The following is a 15,864-nucleotide window of genomic DNA, read 5'->3' as shown; positions in this document are numbered from 1 at the left end:
ACATCTTTTACCTGAACTCAACATTGTATTCCTGAGCTCATCTTTGTCACTTATATAACAATAAACACTGAGAAATACATTTTCCCAATGTAAATATTGCTTATGAATATTTTAATATGTGGAGTGAAATGGAAGCATCATATCTTATTGAAAAATACTGTTTATTCTCCTGTTTTGTCTTGGAAGAGTTCTATATTACTCTACTTTCCACTTTTGTATACTTTATTGTGTAGACTTATCAGAATGCCTCAAATCTCACAGACATACTTTATAACCCTAACCTCAGGCAATTACATAGAGTGAAAAGAACAAGTAGAAGTTAAGTTTCAACTTTAAATATTGTACAATTGATGGTATTCATAAAAAATAACAATAAACAAAGTACATGTGAATATTGGTAACCATACAACCTGATAAATGCTAGATGTGTAGTTTTAGGCGGCACACAGACTTTTAGTTACTTAAATGTCTCTAGCTAAGTCATCATTTCCAGTCAGCTTTCTTCAGGACAGGCTGCATGCTTGTCTCAATATGGCTGACAACTTGTGCTTTCTGCTTGTGTTTTTCTCTTCATGGTCTTGGTGTGAGAGAGGGATAGAGAAATGGAGGAGTAAAGCAATCGAATTGGATGTCATGATACAGAATGGCCCCTGATTCAAAACCAATCCCAAACAGCCATACTTCAGACAAATGGGTTTTACACCTGCCCCGCGGCCATTTGTTGAGCTGAAGCTTGCCAGCTATTGTAGGTTTAAGGCCTTCATGTGGAAGCTGACTTATTAAGAATGTCCTGCAGAGAATTCCCCCTTGTCAAACTAGTTTTAGGCATCTACTCCAACCCTACCATAAAATTCACATCCTGAGTCAGTCCTAAAGACTCAGGGGGGTTGGTAAGACATGAAAGCATTGCTGTTCTCATCAATGAAATAAAACATTTCTCCTGAAACACTAATATTATGCTTGCTTTGTTTGACTTACAAATAAAGACATACAACTTATATACACATTTTCACGCCATCAACATCTCCTTCTGCAGCTGTTTTGGGCACAAATATGCACAAACACAAGTTGGAATTATGGTCTCTTTAGAACATAATCTATAGCAGCAATTTTACTTGACAATAATCATCTATTATTTTACAATGCTAATTACTGTGCCAAATTTAATTCCTGCTGATTCCTTTTGAGTTATCATGACTACAGACTAACATCCTGCTACACTGAGAGAAAAGGACACACACAAGGACTGAATTCATTTCCAAATTGGTCAAATTGTGTTCAGAGATGTCTAAAACATGTTGTAAATCCATTTAAAATGCAATACGAAGGGAAGAAAATCTAAAACCATAAAGGTATGTGGAACATAAAACAGCAAGGTAATTTACATAGGGAAAGGGTTTAAGGCTTTCATGCGGGGGGTGACTTAATGTCCTGCAGAGAATTACCCTTGCCAAACTGGTTTTAGGCACCTATCCCAGCCCTGCCATAAAATTCACATCCTGAGTCAGTCGGCTCTCAATCTGTAATGGTAGCCAATATCTGATTTAACGTAATCCAGTTCATGGTCTCAGACTAGAGAACCTTTCCTGGTAGCATCAGGTTCAAGGTAAGAAACAACCTATTATAGCACACATCCCTTCTCTTCCACACACTCCTTTATATCAAGCAAGTTTAGAATCAGCAACTCCCTAGAGTTCAATTCTAGGGAGAGCAGCCTCATCAAAAAATGATAAGATGTTTAACTTCCTGTTTTACAAATTCAGTTTGATCTTGTCATATTATATAGTAGAACATGTTCTCTACTTTTTTCCATAAAAGTTTTACCAGGATCTTGACAATGATGTGCAATTCGCAATTTGGTTTAAATACACAATTTAAGAGCTGTTTGATGCCTTGCAAGCTGTTTTTGGTAATAGTTTATTTTCTCAAGCTTAGTTAGCTAATGTTAACAGTCCTAATTTAAAAGATAGTCTTTATAACCTTCTATAGGATAGCCATTTAGACCTGCAGCTCTTTACTTTGTAAGTAATTTATAGCATCTAGGATTTCAGAGATGTTTAGTTGTTTATGCAGCTAGTGCGTGTCTATTTTAGTCAGAAAATAATTTTATAAGTCTCAGTTTGTTTACACTCTAATCTGTTTAAAGTATTATAGTATAAAATTATAACATGATTGCCATTCTTTATGTTCACTAAAGTTAGTGCAAAAGCATTGTTGGTCTCTGCCATTGCATTCCAAATTTCCTTCTTAAGGATTATTAGCTAAAATATCATAAACCTTTCTAATATGCTGATAATGAGAGCAGCTTGATGTTAAAATTACTCATTTTGTTTCTCTTGTCAAAAAGTTGAATTCTCTTGTTATGGGAACTTTTTTTTTAAAGCCAAACTGGGTTCAAATCAGTTTTAGAGATCTTAGTGGTTAATTCTGTTGCCTGTCTTGTTTCTACTTTATTTTTAGGCAGAATATAGGCAGAAATGATTTCTCCCTTCAAATATGCTTTAAAATATTTCCCAGAGTATTCTTGTCAATATGCTTGTCTTGATGATAATATCATTATGCAAAAAATAAAATTTATAACATTTTTAAAATCAAGTATTCATGGACTGTGATGCCAATTGTGAATTGTATTAGGTGGCATACTGTTATCTTATGGTTTACATGGTTTATCCCCTGGTGTGTATTTATTTCATTTTCTGTTATTAAGTTTGAATCATTACTTTTCATGTTTATGTGTTATTTTTGTTGGCTTTATATATTATTCATAATTATGTCAACATTTAAATGTAGTAATCCATTGACCTGCTTAGAGTACATACATATAATTGTAAGTACTGATTTTTCTGGTTCAGGATTATTGTTGTTCCGTCCTTGAGTTTTGATTACTGGATTGCACATTGAAACTTGCTTGCTCTGGGATGACATTTTAGGAAAACCTTTTTTTTGCTTTAATGTTGGCCTTTTTTGACATTTTTGTTCTTTTTCAGATTTTCTGAATAATTTTGTGCTTTTGTGTAGATTTCTTTGTGGCATGCTTCTTTTTGGTGCTTTTTCCCTAGAATTACATTTTTTTCTTTATCTTCTGGTATATTTTTGAAAATTAGTCAAGTGTTTGGAACTTTGAAAGCCTCTGTCCCTTTTAAGTCTGGGCATACTGAAGCCAACCAGTGAAGTTTGAGGTCAGGCAGCCTGTGGTAGGACTTGTTTGTTGATTGTTTAGATGCCTGCACCTTCTTCATCACAGGAGTACACTCAGGTCAAGCCATATAATAATTGTAGTTCCACAATAGGAGAAGCATGTTCAAGGATATCAACAGCATTAAAACTAGACGATTTGAGGGAGGGCAGTACATTACTAACAATAACAAATTCAATTTTGTGATTAACTATGGGGAACTAATGAACTAAAGGAATAGTGCCTTAAATAGGAATAGAAAACTTTAAAGATTCCAAAAGGTTGTGATCCTGGACACACATCAAAATTACAATTTTGATATTGTAGTTATTTGTTGATGAAATATCTAAATTCTGGTTTAATACACAACATTAATCATGCATTTTTGTATACCCTTGAGAAGAATGGACAACTGTAAATTCTTGGCTTGTTATAAAGGACAGACAATTTTTAAAAGTCAAGGATTTATTTTCCAAATAATAGAGTGAAAAGTCAAGCAAAATGACACCTTTTATTGGCTAACTAAAAAGATTACAATATGTAAGCTTACATTACATCTTGCCTGAAGAAGGGTCCTGAGTTGCCTCGAAAGCTTGCATATTGTAATCTTTTTAGTTAGCCAATAAAAGGTGTCATTTTTGTTTGACTTTTCACTACATTCATAATGGCTAACACGGTACAACACCCTAGTACTTCAAATAATAGAAAAATACGAAAAAAAAGCTCAAAATGAGGCAAAATAGATTGGCCTAACAAGCAATTCAAAGCAAACAAATCCCAAAAAGCAAATCAAAAATCAGAATTCTTTAACACTAATATCCCTGAAGCATACGAAAAAACTCGTAATCCCGGGCCAATTCCTTCGCACCTCTCCATCAGCGTCTTTTGTCTTGTAAATGCGTTGATCAGCACAAGCAACAAGTAGCCTGCTGTCCCATCCCCCTCTTGACGGAACTTAACTCAGGCAAAAAGTTCTCCAGACTCAAGCCAAGGCTCCTTATCTGTGTGTGAGGTACCTGGAGTTCCATCCATCCATCCATTTTCCAACCCACTGAATCCAAACACAGGGTCACGGGGGTCTGCTGGAGCCAATCCCAGCCAACACAGGGCACAAGGCAGGAATCAATCCCGGGCAGGGTGCCAACCCACCGCAGGACACACACAAACACACCCACACACCAAGCACACACTAGGGCCAATTTAGAATCGCCAATCCACCTAACCTGCATGTCTTTGGACTGTGGGAGGAAACCAGAGCGCCCGGAGGAAACCCACGCAGACACGGGGAGAACATGCAAACTCCACGCAGGGAGGACCCGGGAAGCGAACCCAGGTCCCCAGGTCTCCCAACTGTGAGGCAGCAGCGCTACCCACTGCGCCACCGTGCCGCCCATACCTGGAGTTGTATAGGGTAAATAATACAGAATATTGTTATTTGGAACCCATGCTTTTCATGTGTGTTCCGTGTCCACAAAGATCTGGGTAAGGGTAGGATGAAAGGAAATGCGAGGCAAAAATGCTGAACACATACCTAAAGCAGAAATTTTTTCCATGTTCTAATCAAAAAGAAAAACTGCAAGAGACATAGTGTTACTTCTAAATATAATTATGCTAAGATGATGAATGAAGGAACGGTACAGTGTACTGCAGAAAGATAGATTAAGTCAAAGATTAACAGAAGAATGATGCATAGGATTAAAATAAATAATTGATAAAATAACAGCATTAGGTAAATAATTAATCACATTCTGAAGGTTTTGTACAATATCTCGATGCATGCTCAATAATCCAGGTAAGGAAATCCTAGAAATTTGATTCTGTTCATCTGGACAAAGTTTTTAAGTGGGAGAAATATTTCGAGACTTATCCAAGTCTCTTCCTCAGTCTCAATTGACTGCAGGTTTCCCCAACCTTATAAACAGTACCTTTGCTTAATCATAGAGACTAGCACCATTGACAAAGGGCCAGTTGATCAGTGATATGCAAATTGTCCACTGATTAGTAGACGTGTGAACCATTCATAGATGGTTGAGGAATGGCTGCAATCACAGCATTGTAAGATGGCGACAGATGTACCCTTTGTCAAAGCAGGGAGGACACCTAAAGAACGCTCCAAGCGATTCATGAGAGAGGAAGGACATCCACTGCCTAAGCGAAAACCCTTAGTGATCCCATATGTGTCAGGAGTATCGGAACAGCTGAGGCGCATTTTCTCGAAACACCGGGTCTCAGTGGCTTTCAAACCCCAAAACACGCTATGCCAAAGATTGGTCCATCCCAAGGATCGGGTCCCAAGGCACAAACAGAGTAACATAGTTTACGCAGTTAAGTGCCAGGAGGAGTGCCGTGAATTGTACATCGGGGAAACCAAGCAGCCACTGGCTAAGCGCATGTCACAACACAGAAGAGCTTCCTCGTCAGGCCAGGACTCCGCAGTCTATTTACATCTACAAGATAGTGGTTACTCCTTTAAAGATGAAGAGGTGCACATCCTGGACAGGGAGGAGCGCTGGTTTGAGAGAGGAATCAAGGAAGCCATTTACGTGAAAAAGGAACGACCATCTCTGAACAGAGGAGGGGGCCTAAGGGTACATCTGTCGCCATCTTACAATGCTGTGATTGCAGCCATTCCTCAACCATCTATGAATGGTTCACACGTCTACTAATCAGTGGACAATTTGCATATCACTGATCAACTGGCCCTTTGTCAATGGTGCTAGTCTCTGTGATTAAGCAAAGGTACTGTTTATAAGGTTGGGGAAACCTGCAGTCAATTGAGACTGAGGAAGAGACTTGGATAAGTCTCGAAATATTTCTCCCACTTAAAAACTTTGTCCAGATGAACAGAATCAAATTTCTAGGGTTTTGTACAATATATATTTCTTACTGAAGTTGTTCATAGTTTCCAAGACTTTAACAGAAGCTGACACCCTGTCCAGGGATTGTTCCTGCTTGGCGCTCTATGCTTGATGGGTTTGGCTCCAGCTCTCCTGTGACCCTGCTCAGGATTAAGTGGGCTTAGAATATGGTATGGTGTTGCATGGTATGGTATATTTTATATTTTCCTATCACACAGTAATGTCCAATGCCTATAGTTGTATTCATTTGTATTACTTTTTCAAGTACTTGATTGTTCCTTAATCAGATACAATTCAGGCTTTGAAAGTACTGTACATGAAAATATTATTTTTAAATTCTTCTTACATCCTCAAGTGAATTGTATGTCTGGTTGGAGCCTTCAACTACAACCTTAAGCTTAGCTGAATACATGACTTCATAGGGTATTTTTGTAGCATGTAGCCACTGTTTAATTCCATTATTCCTGGCCTTCATCTTAGTAATCATCACAAAAAATGTGGCAAAATATAAGCACAATTATTTTCAAAAGAATCTGTTTCTTTTTTCTGTCACAGTATAACATGCATTTTCAGAGTTTCTTAATGAGCTTCCTCCTCTTCAAATTGTTTTCTTCTTTTATTACAGAGAGTTTTACATTCTTTTTTTAAGACCAATAACAGTTGCAACTTATATATGGAGCACTAAGCAGCGGGGGAATGCCTCCTTCAGTGTCTAGGATGCATGCCCCATATCTTACCTAAATGGTACTCCTCGGTATGTGGTACATACCCCCCTCAAATTACATTAACTGCACTCCTTGGTGTCTGGAGTGCATGCCCCTCAACTTCCTTAAACAGTGCACATCAGTGTCAGGAGCACTCAGACAGTACTTTGAGTCATGGAGGAGTGTAAGTCCCTCAGGTATACAGAGCCTGTGCCCCTTAACTTACCCGAGTGCCACACCTCGGATGACGGTGCCCTAAGCAGCTGCCTGTGTCACTTAATGGGTTGACTGCCTCTGTTTAAGACAGTCATGCTGGGTTCTAAATTTTTCATGCATGAGGTCAACATGTCACAGAGGTGAACACAGATTATATTCTTTAACTCTTCATTTTTTACAACTTTATCTGAAACATTTCTAAACAAGCACTTTCCTCTGCCCCTCATCTTCTACTTCACATTGTCCTTACCCTCCTTTATTTATTTTGTATCCATTTGCAGCTCAATTAATAATGCCCAAAATTTTCATTTCAAAATCATTGTCTGCATAATCTTTCTTGCAGTTCTCTGATGTTGTTTCATAACCAATTGGTTTTGGTATTGCAGTTGTAGACAAATGTGATAAATGAGCCTCTGAATTTGTTCTATAGTGTAAATGCAAACAGCCTTCTCTATCAGCCTAACTTTTTTCCTTGTTACCAACTGGGCGAGGAGTTTAGCCTTTGTTGAATGAGTGGTCCTCTTTTTCCCACAACTGTGCTAACAAATATATCAGGGGAATTAAGGTATAAATTGGTCTCTGGTATGATTGGATGCACAAAAAATAGCAAAATGGTGTGAATCCATAAAAAATTCCAATCAAACAGGCCAGAGCCTTCCCTAGCATGCTCAGAAAAAGTTCTCACCTAAACTCTACTATCAGGCTTCAGCCTATAACAGTCCCTAAAAATGTGGAAAAGGCTTTTATACAGTAGTTAAAAAATAACTTACAATTCCAAAATGTATCACAGATGCCATACAATGGAGAGGAACTGTACAAACATCTGGCTTTAGAGACATCCAATTTGAAATCTTTATAAAACTATTACATTGATTTGAATTAAACTAAAGAAAAAACAACAAAAAAAATTGCCACCAAAGTAAAAAGGGTTTGCTCAACAAGACAATCCACAGAAATAAATCTTAAACCATCCATCCATTATCCAACCCGCTATATCCTAACTACTGGGTCACGGGGGTCTGCTGGAGCCAATCCCAGCCAACACAGAGTGCAAGCAGGGCACCAGCCCACCACAGGGCACACACACACACCAAGCACAATTTAGGATTGCCAATGCACCTAACCTGCATGTCTTTGGACTGTGGGAGGAAACCGGAGCGCCCGGAGGAAACCCACGCAGACACAGGGAGAACATGCAAACTCCACACAGGGAGGACCTGGGAAGCGAACCCAGGTCCCCAGATCTCCCAACTGCGAGGCAGCAGCGCTACCCACTGTGCCACCATGCCACCCACACAATTCCAAAAAGTATCACAGATGCCATACAATGGAGAGGAACCGTACAAACATCTAGCTTTAGAGACATCTAATTTGAAATCTTTATAAAACTATTACATTGATTTGAATTAAACTAAAGAAAAAACAACAAAAAAAATTGCCACCAAAGTAAAAAGGGTTTGCTCAACAAGACAATCCACAGAAATAAATCTTAAACCATCCATCCATTATCCAACCCGCTATATCCTAACTACTGGGTCACGGGGGTCTGCTGGAGCCAATCCCAGCCAACACAGAGTGCAAGCAGGGCACCAGCCCACCACAGGGCACACACACACACACCAAGCACAATTTAGGATCGCCAATGCACCTAACCTGCATGTCTTTGGACTATGGGAGGAAACCCACGCAAACATGGGGAGAACATGCAAACTCCAAGCAGGGAGGACCCGGGAAGCGAACCCAGGTCTCCTTACTGCGAGGCAGCAGAACTACCACTGCGCCACCGTGCCGCCCAATCTTAATCCACAAATCAAAATCCAAGAACAGAAGGAAAAATTCAAGTGTTATACGTATATGTGTATCTTTGTATATTTAATGTTTGATTGTTGTTTTTGAATTCTTAATTTTCACGTTCTTACTTATTTTCTTTTATTTTTGTATTTATGCACTGTGTCTTTAAATGTGTACTTTGAAGGAGGAGCCCGTGGAGGCAGGACCACTCTGATGTCACTTCTACTGTCTTTATCTGGAAGGCTAAGTGAGAGACCCAGCCAGTAGTTCATTGGGTGTTGCTATTGCTGGAGCAGAGTTGTCTTTGTGACAAGCAGATGAAACCAATTCCCAGTTATAGCTTCTTTGCTTGTTTAGGATTACTAAAAGAGCTGTCATCAGACATTGATTGAAGGTTTCTTTCCAAAAAGATCGCCTGTGCTTTTCTATCCAGGCCATTTGAACAGAAGTGTTTTTTAATTGCTTTATTACCTTGGCTATGGAGACTAGTGGACAGCAGTGTGGATCAGGTTCCTGTGTCTATGTGAACTATGTTCAGGTGCCCAAATTTCTGTTTAAAAGATGGAATTAGTGTTTGATTGAATTAGTGAGGGCGTTTGGGGGTAGGTTTCATGCAATAGACTGGCACATCGTGCAGTGTTCATGTCGGCCTACTGGCTCCTACACACACAAACCTGTATTAGAATTGGCAGAGTTAGGAAAATGAATGAATGAAAAAGGTTTAGTAGGCTATGCTCATTAACAGTTATAAGAATGATGCATGCTGGTTTAGTTTAGTGGAAAAATAAAACAAATTTTAGTGATTATTTCTGAATTAACAGAATAAATCTAGAAATAGGCAAGCCACATGGTGTTTTTAATAAGGCTGGGGCCTATTAAAGGCAGGAACTGGCCGGTAATTCAGGCACTGGATGGAACACAAACCAGCCACCTCAGGGGAGCCCCTTGTGTCTGTCTGCAACAATTAAATACTCATTTGTTTATTCATTGGGCAGAAGCAAGCGAGCGCAAGTGATGAAATTATAGTGAGCCAAGAACCGAGGAGCTGAAGTGAATATCTTGTTCCATGGCTGTAAAGAAGCTGGCAATTCAGCTGTGCACCTCCGTTTCCAGATTGGCTTTGCTAATGAGCCATTTCTTAGTATATCAAATGTGTCACATGTTCAGTTCCATTATGTACAGTGCCTTGGGTGTTTCATTTCAATAAACATTCACTGTTAGAGGACACTCCATACACAGATGCCCTAGTAAATATGTGTGCTTGGTAGGGAAGAACATAACACAGTGAGAGAACTCAAAAGACTTTGTGCCATTTCATCCTGAGTGTCCTATGTTCTACTTCTCATCTTCTGTTATTAAAACTGTCTCACTTTGAAGTGAACATGGATGAAGGTCAGGACAATTCCAATCCCCCAGGAAATGCTGTTTGTTCCAGTGAAGCCCCTCCTAGGATATATAAACTGGCTCACCTTGATACCACAGTGCCCTACATTACATTCTATTTATACAATATCATAACTATTCTGTAAGCACGCTTATTCCTGGGTAGGGTTGCGGTGGGCTGAAGGCTATCCCAGCATGCATAAGGCACAAGGCAGAAACAATTCCCTGGACAAGATATCAGTCCATTGTAGACATTATTTATTTATTTATTTATTTATTTATTTATTTATTTATTTATCAGTAGGTGCTAATAACAAATTCAAAATATATCAATCCATTTTCTAGAGGATGTTTTTGAGAGATAGAACCTATCTTACCAGCATTGGGTAGAAGGCTTGAACCTTAGCTGGAACAACAGTCGATTATAGGACATGATCACACAAATGTAGTTTAATTGACAGCTAAATTAGTTAAATGTCAGGGGAAAATATTCAAATAAACAGTCGTTCCTTGGTATCCACGGGGGACTGGTTTCAGGACCCCTCAAAGATATCAAAATCTGGGGATGCTTAAGTCTAATATATAAAATGGTGTAGTATTTGCAAATAACCTACGTACATCCTCCCATATACTTCATATCATCTCTAGATAACTTAAAATACCTAAAAAAATGAAAACAAACCTGTATATGTTCACTATTGATGCAACCATATTTACTCCTAACTACATAGTACACATCAGCAACAAAGTAACATTTTGTTTCTTTAAACAGTTACAGACTGCTTTTGCTTAATGACTCAAAAGAGAAATGTATAGAAACAAACACAGAATATTTATAATACAAGTACATGAAATATAATTATAAATAGGGAAAATATTAATTAATTCTTTCTCTCACTCTTTATCTCACACACTGCACACAAAACAAGTAGTAAACAAACAAAATATGAGGTGAACAAGGCTCAAACAATGAGTGCTGGGGAGAGACTGAGGATCTGTGACCTGGCAGGAGGCTACAGTAGGGTATGCCTACACATCGCTTCATTTGTGTGGATTCAGTGTGAAGAAAATTCAAGTTTTGCTTTTTGAAACTTTTGAAATCCAGGGAGTGTAGAACCCATAGATATGGAGGATTGACTGTATACTTAAAGCACATATTCAAAATTGATGCATATTTTGAGACACTGACTTTATATATCAGGAATTTGGCTTTATACTGTATATCCAGATACTGACTGTTGCCATATCACTTTCTGCAGAAACAATGACTGACACCATTCAATCTGATGTCACCTGTGGGGTTCGTCCACCTGGACCTGCCTCTTCCTCCTAGAATGCCTTAAATATGGAAGAGCCACTACTTTAATCAGCCTACCTAAGACAGAAGGTGGCGCAACTCAATTTTGCATTATAACAATTTACATTTATTGCTCGGAATTATCCCTTCTTGGATCGAGGCCTTGCTGTGGCAGAAGGGCTTGCATGGTCTAGTGATCCTCGGAGCTATATTGTCGGGAGCTACATGCTCCTGGTAGGGCTTCCCAAGGCAAACAGGTCTGAAGTGAAGATCCAGACTAACTCGATCCTGAGACCCCATATGGCTTTAAACCAAGGATCGGCGTTTCCCTTGCCCGGGAAAGGGTACCCGGGGCCCCACCCTGGAGCCAGGCCCGGGGGAGGGGTTCACTTGCAAGCGCCTGGTGGCTGGACCTTCAACCATGGGGCCCAGCTGGACTCAGCCTGAAGGAGCAACGTGGTTCCACTCTCTTGTGGGCCCACCACCTGCAAGAGAGGCCATAGGGATCGGGTGCAATGCGATATGGGTGGTGGCCGAAGGCGGGAGCCAAAATTGGCTCTTTGGACATGGAATGTTACCTCTCTGGAGGGGAAGGAGCCTGAACTGGTGCGTGAGGTTGAAAGGTACCGGCTAAATATAGTCGGGCTCACCTCTATGCACGGTCTGAGCTCTGGAACCATTCCTCTTGAGAGAGGCTAGACTTTGTTCCACTCTGGAGTTGCTGTGGGTGAAAGGCGGCGGGCAGGGGTGGGCTTGCTTATGGCCCCCCGTCTCAAAGCCTGTATGTTGGTATTCTCCCCTTTGGATGACAGGGTTGCTTCCCTGCGCCTTCAAGTTGGGGGAAGGACTCTGACTGTTGTTTGTGCTTATGCGCCGAACGACAGTTTGGGCTACCCAGCCTTCTTGGAGTCCCTGGAAGAAGCACTGCGAGGTGCAGCTCCTGGGGACTTTATCGTCCTGCTGGGAGACTTTATCACTCAAGTTGGCAATGACAGTGAAACCTGGAGAGGTGTGATTGGGAGGAATGGCCTCCCTGATCTAAACTGAAGTGGTGTTCACTTGTTGGACTTCTGTGCTGGCCATGGATTGTTCATAACTAACACCATGTTTGAGCATAAGGGTGTCCATAAGTGTACTTGGCGCCAGGATACCCGAGGTTGCAGCTCGATTATCGACTTTGTAATCGTGTCATCGGATCTGCGACCTTATGTCTTGGACACTCGGTTGAAGAGAGAGGCTGAGCTGTCTACTGATCACCACCTAGTGGTAAGTTGGATCAGATGGCGGGAGAGGCTGCCGGACAGACCAGGCAGACCCAAACATATAATGAGGGTCTGCTGGGAACATCTGGAGGAGGAACCGGTCAGAAAGATCTTTAACTGCCACCTCCGGCAGAGCTTCAACCTTATTCTGAGGGAGGCGAAGGACATTGAGTCTGAATGGGCTATGTTTTGAGCCTCCATTGTCGAAGCAGTAGAATGGAGCTGTGGCCGCAAGGTTGTTGGTGCCTCTCCTGGCGGCAATCTACGAACCCGGTGGTGGACACCTAAGGTTCGTGAGGCCGTCAAGTTGAAGAAAGAGTCCTACTGGGTCTGGTTGACCAGTGGGACTCCAGAGGCAGCTGAGGGGTACCGGCGGGCCAAGCGTGTGGAGGAATCAGCTGTTGCTGAGGCAAAAACCCGGGCATGGGAGGAGTTTGGGAAGCCATGGAAAATTACTTTCGGTCGGCACCGAGAAGGTTCTGGCAAACCATCAGGCGCCTCAGGAGGGGAAAGCGGTGCTCCACCAACACAGTGGAGATGGGGCCCTGCTGACTTCAACTGCAGACGTTATTGACCAATGGAAGGAATACTTCGAGGATCTTCTCAATCCCATCAGCATGTCTTCCTTAGCGAAGGCAGAGCTGGAGGACTCTGGGGGGGGCCCGTCCATATCAGGGGCCAAGGTTGCCGAGGTAGTTAAAAAGCTCAGAGGTGGCGGGGCCCCTGGGGTGGACAAGGTTAACCCTGGGTTCCTCAAGGCTCTGGATGTTGTGGGGCTGTCCTGGTTGACACGTCTCTGAAACATCACATGGACATCGGGGCAGTGCCTCTGGATTGGCAAACAGGGGTGGTGGTCCCCCTTTTTAAGAAGGGTGATCGGAGGATGTGCTCCAACTATAGGGGGATCACACTCCTCAGCCTCCCCGGTAAGGTCCATTCAGAGGTGCTGGAGAAGAGAGTTCGGTCGATGGTCGAATCTCGGATTCAAGAGGAACAATGCGGATTCTCTCCCGGCTGTGGAACACCGGACCAGCTCTACACCCTGGCCAGGATCCTGGAGGGGGCATGGGAGTTTGCCCAAACAGTCCACATGTGTTTTGTGAATTTGGAGAAGACTTTTGAAAGTGTACCTCGAAGCATCCTGTGGGGTGTGCTCTGAGAGTACGGGGTACAAGGCTCGTTATTACGAGCCATTCAGTCCCTGTACAGGAGGAGCAGTAGCTTGGTCCACATTGCCGGTAATAAGTCAGACTCATTTCCTGTTGAGGTTGGACTCCGCCAGGGCTGCCCTTTGTCACCGATTCCGTTCAAAAGCTTATGGACAGAATTTCCAGGTGCAGCCAAGGAGCGGAGGGGGTATGGTTTGGTGACCTCAGAATCTCGTCTCTGCTATTTGCGGATGATGTGGTTCTGTTGGCTTCATCAGACAGTGACCTCCAGCTCTCACTGGAGCGGTTCGCAGCTGAGTGTGAAGCGGCGGGGATGAGAGTCAGTACTTCTAAATCCAAGGCCATGGTTCTCAGCCGGAAAAGGGTGGAATGATCTCTCCAGGTTGGGAACACATTACTGTCTCAAGTGGAGGAGTTCAAGTATCTTGGGGTCTTGTTCACGAGTTAGGGAAGAATGGAGCGGGAGGTTGACAGACGGATTGTTGCGGCATCTGCAGTAATGCGGGCTCTGCAACGGTCCGTCGTGGTGAAGAGAGAGCTGAGCCAAAAGGCGATGCTGTTGATTTACCAGTTGATCTATGTTCCTACCCTCACTTATGGCCACGAGCTTTGGGTACTGACCGAAAGAGCAAGATCTTGGATACAAATGGCCGAAATGAGTTTTCTCCGTGGGTGGCTGGATTTTCCGTTAGAGATAGGGTGAGGAGTTCAGTTATCTGGGAGAGACTTGGAGTAGAGTCGCTGCTCCTCCACATTGAGAGGAGTCAGTTGAGGTGGTTCAGGCGTCTGGTCAGGATGCCCCCTGGACGCCTCCCTGGGGGGTGGGTTCCGGGCATGTCCCACTGGGAGAAGGCCATGCGGCAGACCCAGGACACGCTGGAGGGATTATATCTTCCGGCTGGCTTTGGAACGCCTCGGGGGCCGGGGAGAGGGAGGTCTGGGCTTCCCTGCTTAGGCTGCTGTCCCGCGACCCGACCTCAGATAAGTAGTGGATAGTAGAATGGATGGCTCAGAATTACACAGGGTAGACCTCAAGGTGCCCCAAAACTCTAACTTTGTTCTGTCATTACTGTACTTTTACACTGTATATACACAATATTTAGAATTTCACTTCAGTATATTTGCCTGTCTGGCACCTAATATATGTATATATTAAATCATTTTTATTGACTTTAATTAGAGAAAAACTTTAACTTTTATATCCTTTTGGGCAGCAGACTAATCAGATTAATCAACCAAAAAAAAGCCCTCATTCACTCTCCTGCTCATTTATTTTTTCATTCACATTTTTTAACGGGCTGCCCATTGGTAATAACTTGCATCCTAAAATATGGAATATAGAGAGTGACAAAATTATGAGGTGACTGTGCAGGATTGCAGGGAGAGAGAATGAGACGTATCATAAAGTTGTGTTTAATAGCTCTTTCACCAAAGCCTAATGTCACAAGCGTTTACTCTTTTTTATTTTTAAACAGTACACAATGCTAAAGCTATTCAGCATGAATCAGTCAACAGGCATAAATGCTCTCCTTGCTTTTCTCTTTCTTCTGTTTTGTATACTTTGTTGGGAGGTCCATTCCTTTTACAAAGAGTTGGTAGATATGAACAAACTTTAACTGTGATGGAATGGTGTCCCATCCAAAGTTGCCTTTTCCCTTGTGCCTAGTACTGCTAAGATAGACTCTTATTATAGAAACAGTATGCACAGAAAATGAATGGCTAAGTTGAAGGAAAGCAACTTGATTTATATAGCACCTTTATTACTGAAAATCATTTCAAACCACTAACATGCAGTTCAGATTTCAAGCCTAGGCTGGTCAGATTTAAGGCCTGGCAGTTTAAGCCAGGTGTAATATCTAAGAATAAGCAATTGGAGAAATTGAAAAAGTAATAACTAGTACAGTGCTTATACAATTTGTATGACAAAAATAACATGACAAAGGAAACATTAAAAACAGGGAAGCTACTCAAAAACTGGTGGACAGAAATATTATGAATATACTAGCTCA

The sequence above is a fragment of the Erpetoichthys calabaricus genome, chromosome 10 (genome assembly GCF_900747795.2).
Source record: "Erpetoichthys calabaricus chromosome 10, fErpCal1.3, whole genome shotgun sequence".
Classification (NCBI taxonomy): Eukaryota; Metazoa; Chordata; class Cladistia; order Polypteriformes; family Polypteridae; genus Erpetoichthys; species Erpetoichthys calabaricus.
This window is presented reverse-complemented; position numbering follows the sequence as displayed.